The sequence below is a fragment of the Bombina bombina genome, chromosome 5 (assembly GCF_027579735.1).
Source record: "Bombina bombina isolate aBomBom1 chromosome 5, aBomBom1.pri, whole genome shotgun sequence".
Classification (NCBI taxonomy): Eukaryota; Metazoa; Chordata; class Amphibia; order Anura; family Bombinatoridae; genus Bombina; species Bombina bombina.
In genome coordinates, this window is record NC_069503.1 from 396,593,347 (window position 1) to 396,608,644 (window position 15,298).

Here is a 15,298-nt window from a genome sequence, read left to right on the forward strand (position 1 = left end):
ATGCCGGAGCTACCAGCAGAACAAACGAGCATTCCTTCAGAATCTTGGAGATTACTCTTGGAAGAAGAACTAGAGGCGGACAGATATAGGCAGGATGATACTTCCAAGGAAGTGATAATGCATCCACTGCCTCCGCCTGAGGATCCCGGGATCTGGACAGATACCTGGGAAGTTTCTTGTTTACATGGGACGCCATCAAATCTATTTCTGGAAGTTCCCACATTTGAACGATCTGAAGAAACACCTCTGGGTGAAGAGACCATTCGCCCGGATGCAACGTCTGGCGACTGAGATAATCCGCTTCCCAATTGTCTACACCTGGGATATGAACCGCAGAGATTAGACAGGAGCTGGATTCTGCCCAAACCAAAATTCGAGATACTTCTTTCATAGCCAGAGGACTGTGAGTTCCTCCTTGATGATTGATGTATGCCACAGTTGTGACATTGTCTGTCTGAAAACAAATGAACGATTCTCTCTTCAGAAGAGGCCAAAACTGAAGAGCTCTGAAAATTGCACGGAGTTCCAAAATATTGATCGGTAATCTCACCTCCTGAGATTCCCAAACTCCTTGTGCCGTCAGAAATCCCCACACAGCTCCCCAACCTGTGAGACTTGCATCTGTTGAAATTACAGTCCAGGTCGGAAGCACAAAAGAAGCCCCCTGAATTAAACGATGGTGATCTGTCCACCACGTTAGAGAGTGTCGAACAATCGGTTTTAAAGATATTAATTGAGATATCTTTGTGTAATCCTTGCACCATTGATTCAGCATACAAAGCTGAAGAGGTCGCATGTGAAAACGAGCAAAGGGGATCGCGTCCGATGCAGCAGTCATAAGACCTAGAATTTCCATGCATAAGGCTACCGAAGGGAATGATTGTGACTGAAGGTTTCGACAAGCTGCCATCAGTTTTAGACGCCTCTTGTCTGTTAAAGACAGAGTCATGGACACTGAATCTATTTGGAAACCCAGAAAGGTTACCCTTGTCTGAGGAATCAATGAACTTTTTGGTAAATTGATCCTCCAACCATGATCTTGAAGAAACAACACAAGTCGATTCGTATGAAATTCTGCTAAATGTAAAGACTGAGCAAGTACCAAGATATCGTCCAAATAAGGAAATACCACAATACCCTGTTCTCTGATTACAGACAGAAGGGCACCGAGAACCTTTGTAAAAATTCTTGGAGCTGTAGCAAGGCCAAACGGCAGAGCCACAAACTGGTAATGCTTGTCCAGAAAAGAGAATCTCAGGAACCGATAATGATCCGGATGAATCGGAATATGCAGATATGCATCCTGTAAATCTATTGTGGACATATAATTCCCTTGCTGAACAAAAGGCAAGATAGTCCTTACAGTTACCATCTTGAACGTTGGTATCCTTACAAAACGATTCAATATTTTTAGATCCAGAACTGGTCTGAAGGAATTCTCCTTCTTTGGTACAATGAAGAGATTTGAATAAAACCCCATCCCCTGTTCCTGAACTGGAACTGGCATAATTACTCCAGTCAACTCTAGATCTGAAACACAATTCAGAAATGCTTGAGCTTTTACTGGATTTACTGGGACACGGGAAAGAAAAAATCTCTTTGCAGGAGGTCTCATCTTGAAACCAATTCTGTACCCTTCTGAAACAATGTTCTGAATCCAAAGATTGTGAACAGAATTGATCCAAATTTCTTTGAAAAAACGTAACCTGCCCCCTACCAGCTGAGCTGGAATGAGGGCCGCACCTTCATGTGGACTTAGAAGCAGGCTTTGCCTTTCTGGCTGGCTTGGATTTATTCCAGATTGGAGATGGTTTCCAAACTGAAACTGCTCCTGAGGATGAAGGATCAGGTTTTTGTTCTTTGTTGAAACGAAAGGAACGAAAACGATTATTAGCTCTGTTTTTACCCTTAGATTTTTTATCCTGTGGTAAAAAGGTTCCTTTCCCACCAGTAACAGTTGAAATAATAGAATCCAACTGAGAACCAAATAATTTGTTACCCTGGAAAGAAATGGAAAGTAGAGTTGATTTAGAAGCCATATCAGCATTCCAAGTCTTAAGCCATAAAGCTCTTCTAGCTAAAATAGCTAGAGACATAAACCTGACATCAACTCTGATAATATCAAAGATGGCATCACAGATAAAATTATTAGCATGCTGAAGAAGAATAATAATATCATGAGAATCATGATGTGTTACTTGTTGCGCTAAGGTTTCCAACCAAAAAGTTGAAGCTGCAGCAACATCAGCCAAAGATATAGCAGGTCTAAGAAGATTACCTGAACACAGATAAGCTTTTCTTAGAAAGGATTCAATTTTCCTATCTAAAGGATCCTTAAACGAAGTACCATCTGACGTAGGAATAGTAGTACGTTTAGCAAGGGTAGAAATAGCCCCATCAACTTTAGGGATTTTGTCCCAAAATTCTAATCTGTCAGACGGCACAGGATATAATTGCTTAAAACGTTTAGAAGGAGTAAATGAATTACCCAATTTATCCCATTCTTTGGAAATTACTGCAGAAATAGCATTAGGAACAGGAAAAACTTCTGGAATAACCACAGGAGATTTAAATACCTTATCCAAACGTTTAGAATTAGTATCAAGAGGACCAGAATCCTCTATTTCTAAAGCAATTAGAACTTCTTTAAGTAAAGAACGAATAAATTCCATTTTAAATAAATATGAAGATTTATCAGCATCAACCTCTGAGACAGAATCCTCTGAACCAGAAGAGTCATCAGAATCAGAATGATGATGTTCATTTAAAAATTCATCTGTAGGGAGAGAAGTTTTAAAAGATTTTTTACGTTTACTAGAAGGAGAAATAACAGACATAGCCTTCTTTATAGATTCAGAAACAAAATCTCTTATGTTATCAGGAACATTCTGCACCTTAGATGTTGAAGGAACTGCAACAGGCAATGGTACTTTACTAAAGGAAATATTATCTGCTTTAACAAGTTTGTCATGACAATCAATACAAACAACAGCTGGAGGAATAGCTACCAAAAGTTTACAGCAGATACACTTAGCTTTGGTAGATCCAGCACTAGACAGCGATTTTCCTGTAGTATCTTCTGACTCAGATGCAACGTGAGACATCTTGCAATATGTAAGAGAAAAAACAACAACATATGAAGCAAAATTGATCAAATTCCTTAAATGACAGTTTCAGGAATGGGAAAAAATGCCAAAGAACAAGCTTCTAGCAACCAGAAGCAATGAAAAATGAGACTTAAATAATGTGGAGACAAAAGCGACGCCCATATTTTTTAGCGCCAAATAAGACGCCCACATTATTTGGCGCCTAAATGCTTTTTGGCGCCAAAAATGACGCCACATCCGGAACGCCGACATTTTTGGCGCAAAATAACGTCAAAAAATGACGCAACTTCCGGCGACACATATGACGCCGGAAACGGAAAAGAATTTTTGCGCCAAAAAAGTCCGCGCCAAGAATGACGCAATAAAATGAAGCATTTTCAGCCCCCGCGAGCCTAACAGCCCACAGGGAAAAAAGTCAAATTTTTGAAGGTAAGAAAAAATTATTAAATCAAATGCATTATCCCAAATATGAAACTGACTGTCTGAAAATAAGGAAAGTTGAACATTCTGAGTCAAGGCAAATAAATGTTTGAATACATATATTTAGAACTTTATAAACAAAGTGCCCAACCATAGCTTAGAGTGTCACAGAAAATAAGATTTACTTACCCCAGGACACTCATCTACATGTTTGTAGAAAGCCAAACCAGTACTGAAACGAGAATCAGCAGAGGTAATGGTATATAAATAAGTGTATATCGTCGATCTGAAAAGGGAGGTAAGAGATGAATCTCTACGACCGATAACAGAGAACCTATGAAATAGACCCCGTAGAAGGAGATCACTGCATTCAAATAGGCAATACTCTCCTCACATCCCTCTGACATTCACTGCACGCTGAGAGGAAAACCGGGCTCCAACTTGCTGCGGAGCGCATATCAACGTAGAATCTAGCACAAACTTACTTCACCACCTCCATCGGAGGCAAAGTTTGTAAAACTGAATTGTGGGTGTGGTGAGGGGTGTATTTATAGGCATTTTGAGGTTTGGGAAACTTTGCCCCTCCTGGTAGGAATGTATATCCCATACGTCACTAGCTCATGGACTCTTGCTAATTACATGAAAGAAATATAATTTGTCAGATTTAAATTAAAATATATAGTGAAAGCGCATTGTAAAGTTTCTTCAATATTCATAATAAAACCTTTTACAGGAAATAAAAATTTTGAAACTAATCTCCCTTTATTCATTAAGTTTCACTCAAACCATATCAGCGGCGCTTACTAAACAATTATATAACTGTGCAACAAGCTAGATGTGTTTCACCACAGTGCCAACTTTGTAACAGTTAAAAGGGCAGACATCCAAGATTTTACTGAAACCCATTTTAGACAAGTTGCACATGTCTGTACTGGTAATTGTGATGTCACAGATATTACAGGCACAAGCAGAGTTAGCCTTTATTCTGTGATGTCTTCTGCTTATTAGTGAGGCTTTCCAGCCTGTGCTGAGAGATCTATAGGAAAACTCAGTGCAGGTGATCCGGAATGGTTTATAAAATGGCTTCATTGCTCAGCAAGTTAAACATGTTGTTGTCAAAACAGAACTGCAACACTGCACACGTAAAGTCCAAGTGCGGCATAGACACAAATGCAGGCACTTTGCTTCTCGTATATATAGAATAGATCATGTCTGCAATGCACTTGACGTTATTATTTTTATTATTATAATATTATTGTTCATACTTTTGAACTGTGGAGCGCTAAATATTGCTTTTGTGAAACCGATATTTGCCCTCCACTGAGTAATACTAGCGCATGCTAATGTTCGCTGGTATTACAAGTTGACAGCAAAGCGTTCTCATTGCTGGGAAGCATTGCGCTCACGAGAGCGTGCTTCCATAGACTCCAATGGGAGCCTCGTTCTGAATGTGACATACACGGCACAGAACCAAAGCACAGCAAAGGGGGTAATTCGTACATCGATGGCAGCTAATTCTAAATATATATGTATATGCTTGTTTACATATATATTTATGTGTTAATATGTGTATATACATATATATATATATATATTTACTGGGAACACACAGTTCCCATAGACCACAATGTAAAGTCACTTTCCAGTGCCATTTTGTTTTTCTAACACTCCACTCCCGCCAACTTTACCCCCAAAATACTGCCTAGCGCAGTTATTTTATTAAAAAAACAAAAATGCACATTTATAAAATTAACCAGACATCTGATCTCTGGTTAATTTTATAAGCGTTATTTGCTACCACAAGCTTGCAGTAGATATAACCAGCCACTTGTAATGGCTGGTTATTAATACATTAGCGCTCCACTTGTTATCTAGCTCTAAAGGTATATTGACTTTATTTTCTATTAAACCTTTTCTTGCTAGGCTTGTCACAGTGAGCTTACATAAATATAACAGAAAGGGTATAGATCACTGACTAATTACATGACATTACAGGGAAATTCTGTAATTCAGCAGCACATATGTTAGAAAAATATGATTATCTAATTTAACACAAAAATCTACAGGTTCCTAATTTCAAGTACTAGTGAATCACTTACTGTTACACATGCACTATGTATGTTCTTGCTGCGTTCAGGAACATAAAAAGGTGTTAATCAAAGAGTTAAGAAATAATAAATTAATAATAAATAATTGTATATCTAATTATTTAAAGCATATGTAAATTTAGCACTAGTGACCCTGCAACTGTATTTAACCCCTGCAAGCAGCAGCTGCACCACCTAAAGTTTAGATTTTTTTAAAAACATTCTATTCTAAGAAACGGATGTCTCTACAAAATTGCCTAATATATAATTAATTAAGTCACAAGTCAATTCCTTCAAATGCTGAACTAAAAAACCTTGGCAATTTCTGAGAACGTACAAGTATCAGGCAACTGTTATTCAGGAACAAAAGAAGGGTGTATGCTTCTTAATACGCATAGCAAATGAAACTAGCTACATTTATCCGGCTGGTTAAGTTTCCAACTGATTAGGATGGATTTAGTGCCTATTTAATAATGGTGTTCCGAAGGTTTTAGTTATATGTTGGGGTAATTAAAAAAGCAAGTTTGACCTATATGATGAATTTGTTTTAGTGACAAAAAAACATAATTTATGTAAGAACTTACCTGATAAATTCATTTCTTTCATATTGGCAAGAGTCCATGAGCTAGTGACGTATGAGATATACAATCCTACCAGGAGGGGCAAAGTTTCCCAAACCTCAAAATGCCTATAAATACACCCCTCACCACACCCACAATTCAGTTTAACGAATAGCCAAATAGTGGGGTGATAAAGAAAGGAGTAATAAAGCATCCACAAAGGAATTTGGAAATAATTGTGCTTTATACAAAAAATCATAACCACCATAAAAAAGGGCGGGCCTCATGGACTCCTGCCAATATGAAAGAAATGAATTTATCAGGTAAGTTCTTACATAAATTATGTTTTCTTTCATGTAATTGGCAAGAGTCCATGAACTTGTGACGTATGGGATAGCAATAACCAAGATGTGGAACTCCACGCAAGAGTCAATAGAGAGGGAGGGATAAAAATAAAAACAGCCATTTTCCGCTGATAAAATTAATTCACAACCCAAAATATAAGTTTATTCTCATAAATGAAAGGAAACAACTTAAATCAAAAGCAGAAGAATCAAACTGAAACAGCTGCATGACAAACTTTTCTACCAAAAACTGTTTCCGAAGAAGCAAATACATCAAAATGGTAGAATTTAGTAAATGTATGCAAAGAAGACCAAGTAGCAGCTTTGCAAATCTGATCAACTGAAGCTTAATTCTTAAAAGCCCAGGAAGTGGAAACTGATCTAGTAGAATGAGCTGTAATGCTCTGAGGCGGGGCTTGACCCGACTCCAAATAGGCTTGATGAATCAAAAGCTTTAAACACGAAACCAAAGAATGGCAGAAACCTTCTGACCTTTCCTAGAAACAGAAAAGGTAACAAATAGACTAGAAGTCTTCCTGAAATCTTTAGTAGCTTCAACATAATATTTCAGAGCTCTCACCACATCCAAGGAATGTAAAGATCTCTCCAAAGAATTCTTAGGATTAGGACACAAGGAAGAAACAACAATTTCTCTAATAATGTTGTTAGAATTCACAGCGAGCGGATAATTCAGAAACTCTTCTAGCAGAAGAGATGGCCAAAAGAAACAACACTTTCCAAGAAATTAGTTTAATGTCCAAAGAATGCATAGGCTCAAACAGAGGAGCCTGTAAAGCCTTCAAAACCAAATTAAGACTTCAAGGAGGAGAGATTGATTTAATGACAGGCTGGATAGCCTGCACAAAACAATGAATATCAGGAAGTTTAGCAATCTTTCTGTGAAATAAAACAGAAAAAGCAGAGATTTGTCCTTTCAAGGAACTTGCATACAAACCTTTATCCAAACTATCCTGAAGAAACTGTAAAATTCTAGGAATTCTAAAAGAATGCCAAGAGAATTTATGAGAAGAACACTATGAAATGTAAGTCTTCCAAATGCGATAATAAATCTTTCTAGAAACAAATTTACGAGCCTGCAACATAGTATTAATCACGGAGTGAGAAAAACCTCTATGACTAAGCACTAAGCATTCAATTTCCATACCTTTAAATTTAATGATTTGAGATGGAAGTGGCCAAGGTTGGAAACTGGACATCCGAACAAGATCCAAATACCAAAACCTGTGAGGCCATGCTGGAGCCACCAGCAGCACAAACAATTGTTCCATTATGATTTTAGAGATCACTCTTGGAGGAAGAACTAAAAGCGGGAAAATATAAGCTGGTTGATAACACCAAGGAAGTGTCAACGCATCCACTGCTTCCGCCTGAGGATCCCTGGACCTGGACAGGTACCTTGGAAGTTTCTGGTTAGATGAGATGCCATCAGATCTATTTCTGGAAGCCCCCATATCTGAACAACTTGAGAAAACACATCTGGGTGGAGAGACCATTATCCCGGATGTAAAGTCTGACGACTGAGGTAATCCGCTTCCCAATTGTCTATACCTGGGATATGTACTGCAGAAATTAGACAGGAGCTGTATTCCGCCCAAACAAGTATCTGAGATACTTCTTTCATAGCTTGAGGACTGTGAGTTCCACCCTGATGATTGACAGTTGTGATATTGTCTGTCTGAAAACAAATGAACGGTTCTCTCTTCAACACAGGCCAAAACTGAAGAGCCCTGAGAATCGCACGGAGTTCCAAAATATTTATTGGTAATCTCGCCTCTTGAGATTTCCAAACCCCTTGTGCTGTCAGAGATCCCCAAACAGCTCCCCAACCAGAAATACTCACATCTGTTGTGATCACAGTCCAGGTTGGATGAGCGAAAGAGGCCCCTAGAATTATACGATGGTGATCTAACCACTAAGTCAGAGAAAGTCAGACATTGGGATTTAAGGATATTAATTGTGATAACCTTGTATAATCCCTGCACCATTGGTTCAGCATACAAACTGGAAAGGTCTCATATGAAAACGAGCAAAGGGGATCGCGTCCGATGCTGCAGTCATGAGACCTAAAACTTCCATGCACATAGCTACTGAAGGGAATGACTGAGACTGAAGGTTCCGAAAGGCTGCAACCAATTTCAAACGTCTTTTGTCTGTTAAAGACAAAGTCATGGACACTGAATCCATCTGGAAACCTAAAAAGGTTACCTTTGTCTGATGAATGAAAAAACTTTTTGGTAAATTGATCTTCCAACCATGTCTTCGAAGAAACAACAGTAGTTGATTCATGTTAGATTCTGCAGAACGTAAAGACTGAGCAAGTACCAAGATATCGTCCAAATAAGGAAACACCGCAACACCCCGCTCTCTGATAACAGAGAGTTGGACACCGAGAACCTTTGAAAAGATTCTTAGAGCTGTCGCTAGGCCAAAAAGGAAGAGCAACAAATTGGTAATGCTTGTCTAGAAAAGAGAATCTCAGGAACTGATAGCGATCTGGATGAATCGGAATATGAAGATATGCATCCTGTAAGTCTATCGTGGGCATATATAATGCCATTGCTGAACAAAAGGCAGAATAGACCTTATAGTCACCATTTTGAAAGTTGGTACTCTTACATATCGATTCAAAATTTTTAGATCAAAACTAGTCCGAATTAATTTTCTTTCTTTGGGACAATTAATAGATTTGGATAAAACCCCAGAATGATTGGAATGATTACCCCAGATAACTCCAGGTCTGAAACACACTTCAGGAAAGCCTGAGCCTTTACTGGGTTTGCTGGAATGCGTGAGAGAAAACAATCTTCTCACAGGCGGTCTTACTCTGAATCCTATTCTGTACCCCTGAGAGACAATATTCTGAATCCAATGATTTTGGACCAAATTGATCCAAACATCTTTGAAAAAATTGAATCTACCACCTACCTGCTGAGCTGGAATAAGGGCTGCACCATCATGTGGACTTGGGGGCTGGCTTTGATCTCTTAAATGGCTTGGATGTATTCCAATTTGAAGAAGGCTTCCAATTGGAAACAGATTCCTTGGGGGAAGAATTAGGTTTCTGTTCCTTATTTAAGAACAAAAATGGTTAGACGTTCTAGATTTACCCTTAGATCTTTATCCTGAGGTAAAAAAATCCCTTCCCCCCAGTGTCAGTTGAAATTATTGAATGCAACTGTGAACCAAATAATTTATTACCTTGGAAGGAAAGAGATAGCAATCTGGACTTAGAAGTCATATCAGCATTCCAAGATTTAAGCCACAAAGCTCTTCTAGCTAAAATAGCTAAAAACATAGATTTAACATCAATTTTAATGATATAAAAAATGGCATCACAAATGAAATTATTAGCATGCTGAATCAAGTTAACAATGCTAGACAAATCATGATCAGATACTTGTTGCGCTAAATTTTCCAACCAAAAAGTTGAAGCAGCTGCAACATCATCCAAAGAAATTGCAGGCCTAAGAAGAAGACCAGAAAATAAATAAACTTTCCTTAGATAAGATTGAAGTTTCCTATCTAAAGGATCTTTAAAAGCAGTACTATCTTCCATAGGAATAGTAGTACGTTTAGCAAGAGTACAGATAGCCCCATCAACTTTGGGGATCTTTTCCCAAAACTCCAATCTAACTGCTGGCAAAGGATACAATTTTTAAAACCATAAAGAAGGAATAAAATAAGTACCAGGCCTTTTCCATTCCTTAGAAATCAAATCAGAAATAGTATCAGGAACTGGAAAAACCTCTGGAATAACCACAGGAGGTTTATAAACAGAATTTAAACGTTCACTAGTTTTAATATCAAGAGGACTAGTCTCCTCAATATCCAATATAATCAACACTTCTTCAACAAAGAACAAATGTACTCCATTTTAAATAAATAAGTACATTTGTCAGTGTCAATATCTGAGGAAGGATCTTCTGAATTAGATAGATCCTCATCAGAGGAGGATAATTCAGTATGTTGTCGGTCATTTGAAATTTCATCAACTTTATGAGAAGTTTTAAAAGACCTTTACATTTATTAGAAGGCGGGAAGGCAGACAAAGCCTTCTGAATAGAATCAGCAATAAATTCTTATAAATTCACAGGTATATCTTGTACATTAGATGTTAAAAGAACAGCAACAGGCAATGTACTATTACTGATGGACACATTCTCTGTATGTAAAAGTTTATCATGACAACTTATTACAAACCACAGCTGGAGATATAATCGCCACAAGATTACAACAAATGTACTTAGCTTTGGCAGAACTGTTATCAATCAGCAGAATTCCAACAGTGATTTCTGAGACAGGATCAGATTGAGACATCTTGCAAATATAAGAGAAAAAAACAACATATAAAGCAAAATTATCAATTTCCTTATATGGCAGTTTCAGGAATGGAAAAAAAATGCAAACAGCATAGCCGTCTGATAGAGAAAAAAGGCAAGAGGCATATAGGAATGGGGTTTAAAATAATGAAAATATTTGGCGCCAAGTATGACGCACAAACAAACAAACACAAAATTTTTTTGTCGCTAACAACATCCAGAAATGACACACTCGCGTCATTGAAGACACAACCTTGTGAAAGGACTCGGCGTAGACAAAGACGCCGGAAATGACGAATTTGCGACATTGAACATAACTTCACACCAAAAAAAATCTCGAGCAATGACGCAATATAGTTTGGCATTTTGCGCCCAAACGAGCCTAATTCTGCCCGCGAATTTAAAATGACAGTCAATTGAAAAAAGACTATACCCCAGGTAAGAAATACATTTTCCTAAAAAATGCATTTCCTAGATATGAAACTGACAGTCTGCAAAAGGAAATATACTGAAACCTGAATCATGGCAAATATAAGCACAATACATATATTTAGAACTTGATATAAATACATAAAGTGCCAAACCATAGCTGAGAGTAAGTAATGAAAACATACTTACCAAAAGACACCCATCCACATAAAGCAGATAGCCAAACCAGTACTGAAACGGTTATTAGTAGAGGTAATGGAATATAAGAGTATATCATCTATCTGAAAAGGGAGGTAGGAGATGAATCTCTACGACCGATAACAGAGAACCTATGAAATAGATCTCCCGTGAGGAAAACCCTTGCATTCAAAAGGCGATACTCCCTTCACATCCCTGTGACTGAATTGTGGGTGTGGTGAGGGGTGTATTTATAGGCATTTTGAGGTTTGGGAAACTTTGCCCCTCCTGGTAGGATTGTAGATCCCATACGTCTCTAGCTCATGGACTCTTGCCAATTAAATGAAAGAAAATTAATTTTTTGCTGTAAAATTATCAAGTTATCAAGGTAAGGTAAATGAGAGAAATTTGTATTACATCTGCCCTGGTAACTTACATGTGTCTGGCATTAGAGCATAGCCAGGGGAGACCACATAGGTTGTACATTTGCAGTGATTTTATTATTATCATTTCTTTGTAAAGTACAGACACTTTCCTTAGTGCAGAGTCCAAAAGTAGGGCACACAATGACACTGAACATGGTCAAAAAGAAATAGACACATAAAGCATACAGAGTAAAATACAATAAGGACAGGGAAAACATCCCCAGCATTGATGTCTATTTGAACAATAAAGATACATTTTGAAATACTTTTCTTTAAATGCTACAAAGGAAAACATGCCTTTAATGTCTCTTTAAAGGGACACAAGTCAAACGTTCATGATTTGGATAGAGCATGCAATTCTAAACAACTTTGCAAATGATTCGCCCTCAACCTAAACTCTGTGTGGCACCCTGGTTATTCTGACCCTGGCGACAATCTCCTTTCTATATAAGTGATTACAGTTAATACTCAGGATGGGATGGAGGCAAAGACTGAATGGATGTTGGGAGATTATAGCAGCGTAACTATCTTTATTTGCAGGTAGGTTACCCTGTAATTGTATTCTTAGCAACCACTATTAGATTTTAAGAAAAATAATAATATGCAAGAGATACTACCATAATTAAACCTGTGAACTCTCACGCTGACCTTAACAGTGATATCCGCCTGTTACACTTATATGATTTCAAATAAGCGTAACCTTCTTAACTAAAGGGGCATAAAACATGCATTTAAAATTATACAAGTGTGTTTCAGATAGAATTACTAAACTACCTGTGTTTGCAAAAATGCTTCTGTTGTAAGCTATCACCACTAACTTAAAGGGACACTGAACCCAATTTTTTTCTTTTATTATTCATATAGAGCATGCAATTTTAAGCAACTTTCTAATTTACTCCTATTATCAATTTTATTCGTTCTCTTGGTATCTTTATTTATAAAAGCAGGAATGTAAGCTTACGAGCTGGGCCATTTTTGGTTCAGACCCTGGATAGCACTTTCTGGTAGGTGACTGCATTTAGCCACCAAACAGCAAGCGCTACCCAGGTGCTGAACCAAAGATGGGCCGGCTCATAAGCTTACATTCCTGCTTTTTCAATTAAAGGTACAAGGAGAATGGAGAAAATGTTATAATAGGGGTAAATTAGAAAGCTGCTTAAAACTGCATGCTCTAGCTGAATCATGAAAGAAAAAAATTGGGTTCAGTATCCCTTTAAGACCTTTTACTTAGCACATGAGCCGCTGCAGACATTGTAATAGGCTGCTTGTATGAACATTTGCTGACCGCACTTGGAGAAAAAAATGTGCTAACATATTAGCAGTGGGATGTTGTAAGCACATTTACAGCTATTATTCTTGCAATAATAATTTCACAGTATAATGCAACAGTATAATAATAACTGTAATTGAAATGCACTATTGTCACTTTAGTTTGTAAATAAAAGTGCACTTAGTGTATTTGAGTTAGGGTGCGTGGGTTTACTTGTATACAGCTCTGGTCTCTCCTGTGCACATGACGTCTACAGCATGTTTATGCCTATTTGACTCTTTAAACACTTGTCAGTCTTGAAAAGCCACTCAATTGCCAAATAGTCTCCCATAGCATTTTGCCTTGTGTTCATTTGCTTGTTCCTGACCTACTTCCTCTGCCCTGACATCTTACATGAGCTGCCTGCACTGTGCGGTCTGAACCTGTGCTGCCTGCCCTGTGTGCCGACTATGCACCCGGGCTGCCTGCTCTGTGCGGTGTGAACCTGTGCTGCCTGCCCTGTGTGCCGACTATGCACCCGGGCTGCCTGCTCTGTGCGGTGTGAACCTGTGCTGCCTGCCCTGTGTGCTGACTATGCACCCGGGCTGCCTGCTCTGTGCGGTGTGAACCTGTGCTGCCTGCCCTGTGTGCTGACTATGCACCCGGGCTGCCTGCTCTGTGCGGTGTGAACCTGTGCTGCCTGCCTTATGCGCTGACTATGCACCCGGGCTACCTGCTGTGTGAACTTGTGCTGCCTGCGTTGTGCAGCTCCTCTTTTTAAAAGGTACAGTCTACTTGAATATTTTTATTGTTTAAAAAGATAGATAATCCCTTTATTACCCATTTCCCAATTTTGCATAACCAACACAGTTCTAATAATACATGTTTTACCTCTGTAATTACCTTGTATCTATTCCTCTGCAAAAGGCCCCCTTATTTCAGTTCTTTTGACAGATTTGCCTTTTAGCCAATCCGTGCTCACTCCTAGGAGCTTCACGCACGTGAGCTCAATGTTATGTATATGAAACGCATGAACTAACGCCCTCTAGTGGTGAAAAACTGTCAAAATGCTTTCAGATTAGAGGCAGCCTTCAAGGTCTAAGAAATTAGCATATGAACCTCCTAGGTTTAGCTTGCAACTAAGAATACCAAAAAAAAAAAAAAAAAAAAAAGTGATAAAAGTAAATTGGAAAGTTGTTTAAAATTACATGCCCTATTTAAATCATGAACATTTTTTTTTTTAACTTGACTGTCCCTTTAATACACTTTTTAATTCTGTGATTACTTTATATCTAAGCCTCTGCAGACTGCCCCTTTATCTCAGTTCTTTTAAGAGACATGCATTTTAGCCAATCAGTGCTGACTACTAAATAACTCCACAGGAGTGAGCACGTTATCTATATAACACACATGAACTAGCATAGTCTAACTGAAAAACTGTCAAAATGCACTGAGATAAGAGGTGGTTTTCAACAGTTTAGAAATCAGTTTGAGCCTACCTAGATTTAGCTTTTAAAAAAAGAATACTAACAGAACAAAGCAAATTTGATGAGAAAATTTAATTTGAAAGTTGTTTAAAATTGCATTCCCTATCTGAATCATGAAAGTTTAATTTTGTCTTGACTGTCCCTTGCGGGAAAACCAATATGTATCTACAAGGTAAAAAAAAGGGCACCTCATAGTATAGACTGTGTAATTTATGAAACAGATTAAAAAAAATCCCAAATGGGTCACTCAAAAGACAAGTAAGATGGCACTATATAGATGGCTAGTGCAAATAGGCAGGCTGGATGTTGCATTAGCTGTGACATCTAGGTAAGGCTCAAAGACAAGCCTGATTAAACGTCTCGTCTTTAAGCTGAGAAACGCGTTGCATGTTTTTAAAAGGATCATCTGTATATTGATGTTTTATTAAAGTTTTTAGTATTTTTATCAAGTTGTTGCATACTGTTTGTGGAAAGTGGCTGCTGGGTTTTTTCTGATTGCCTGTAGCCAGATATTGGAGACTCTCAAGTCGTCTAAGGAGTAATTCCCCTGTAGGTTCAGCCAACTGGTGGCTGCTGAGGTGACACAGAGAATAAAAAAACAGTTTCTGCATCTTATATTTGAATTTGCAGCCTTGCTCATGTGAGCCTAAACCTCAAAGCCTCAAACCTGTGA

At 38.1% G+C, this 15,298-nt stretch overlaps 1 protein-coding gene across 2 annotated transcripts in view; it reads right to left on the reverse strand.

The window, feature by feature from the left end:
- THRB (thyroid hormone receptor beta) overlaps positions 1-15,298 on the reverse strand; it is a 622,225-nt gene that overhangs the window by 432,576 nt on the left and 174,351 nt on the right. The gene's annotated exons all lie outside the window — the stretch shown is intronic.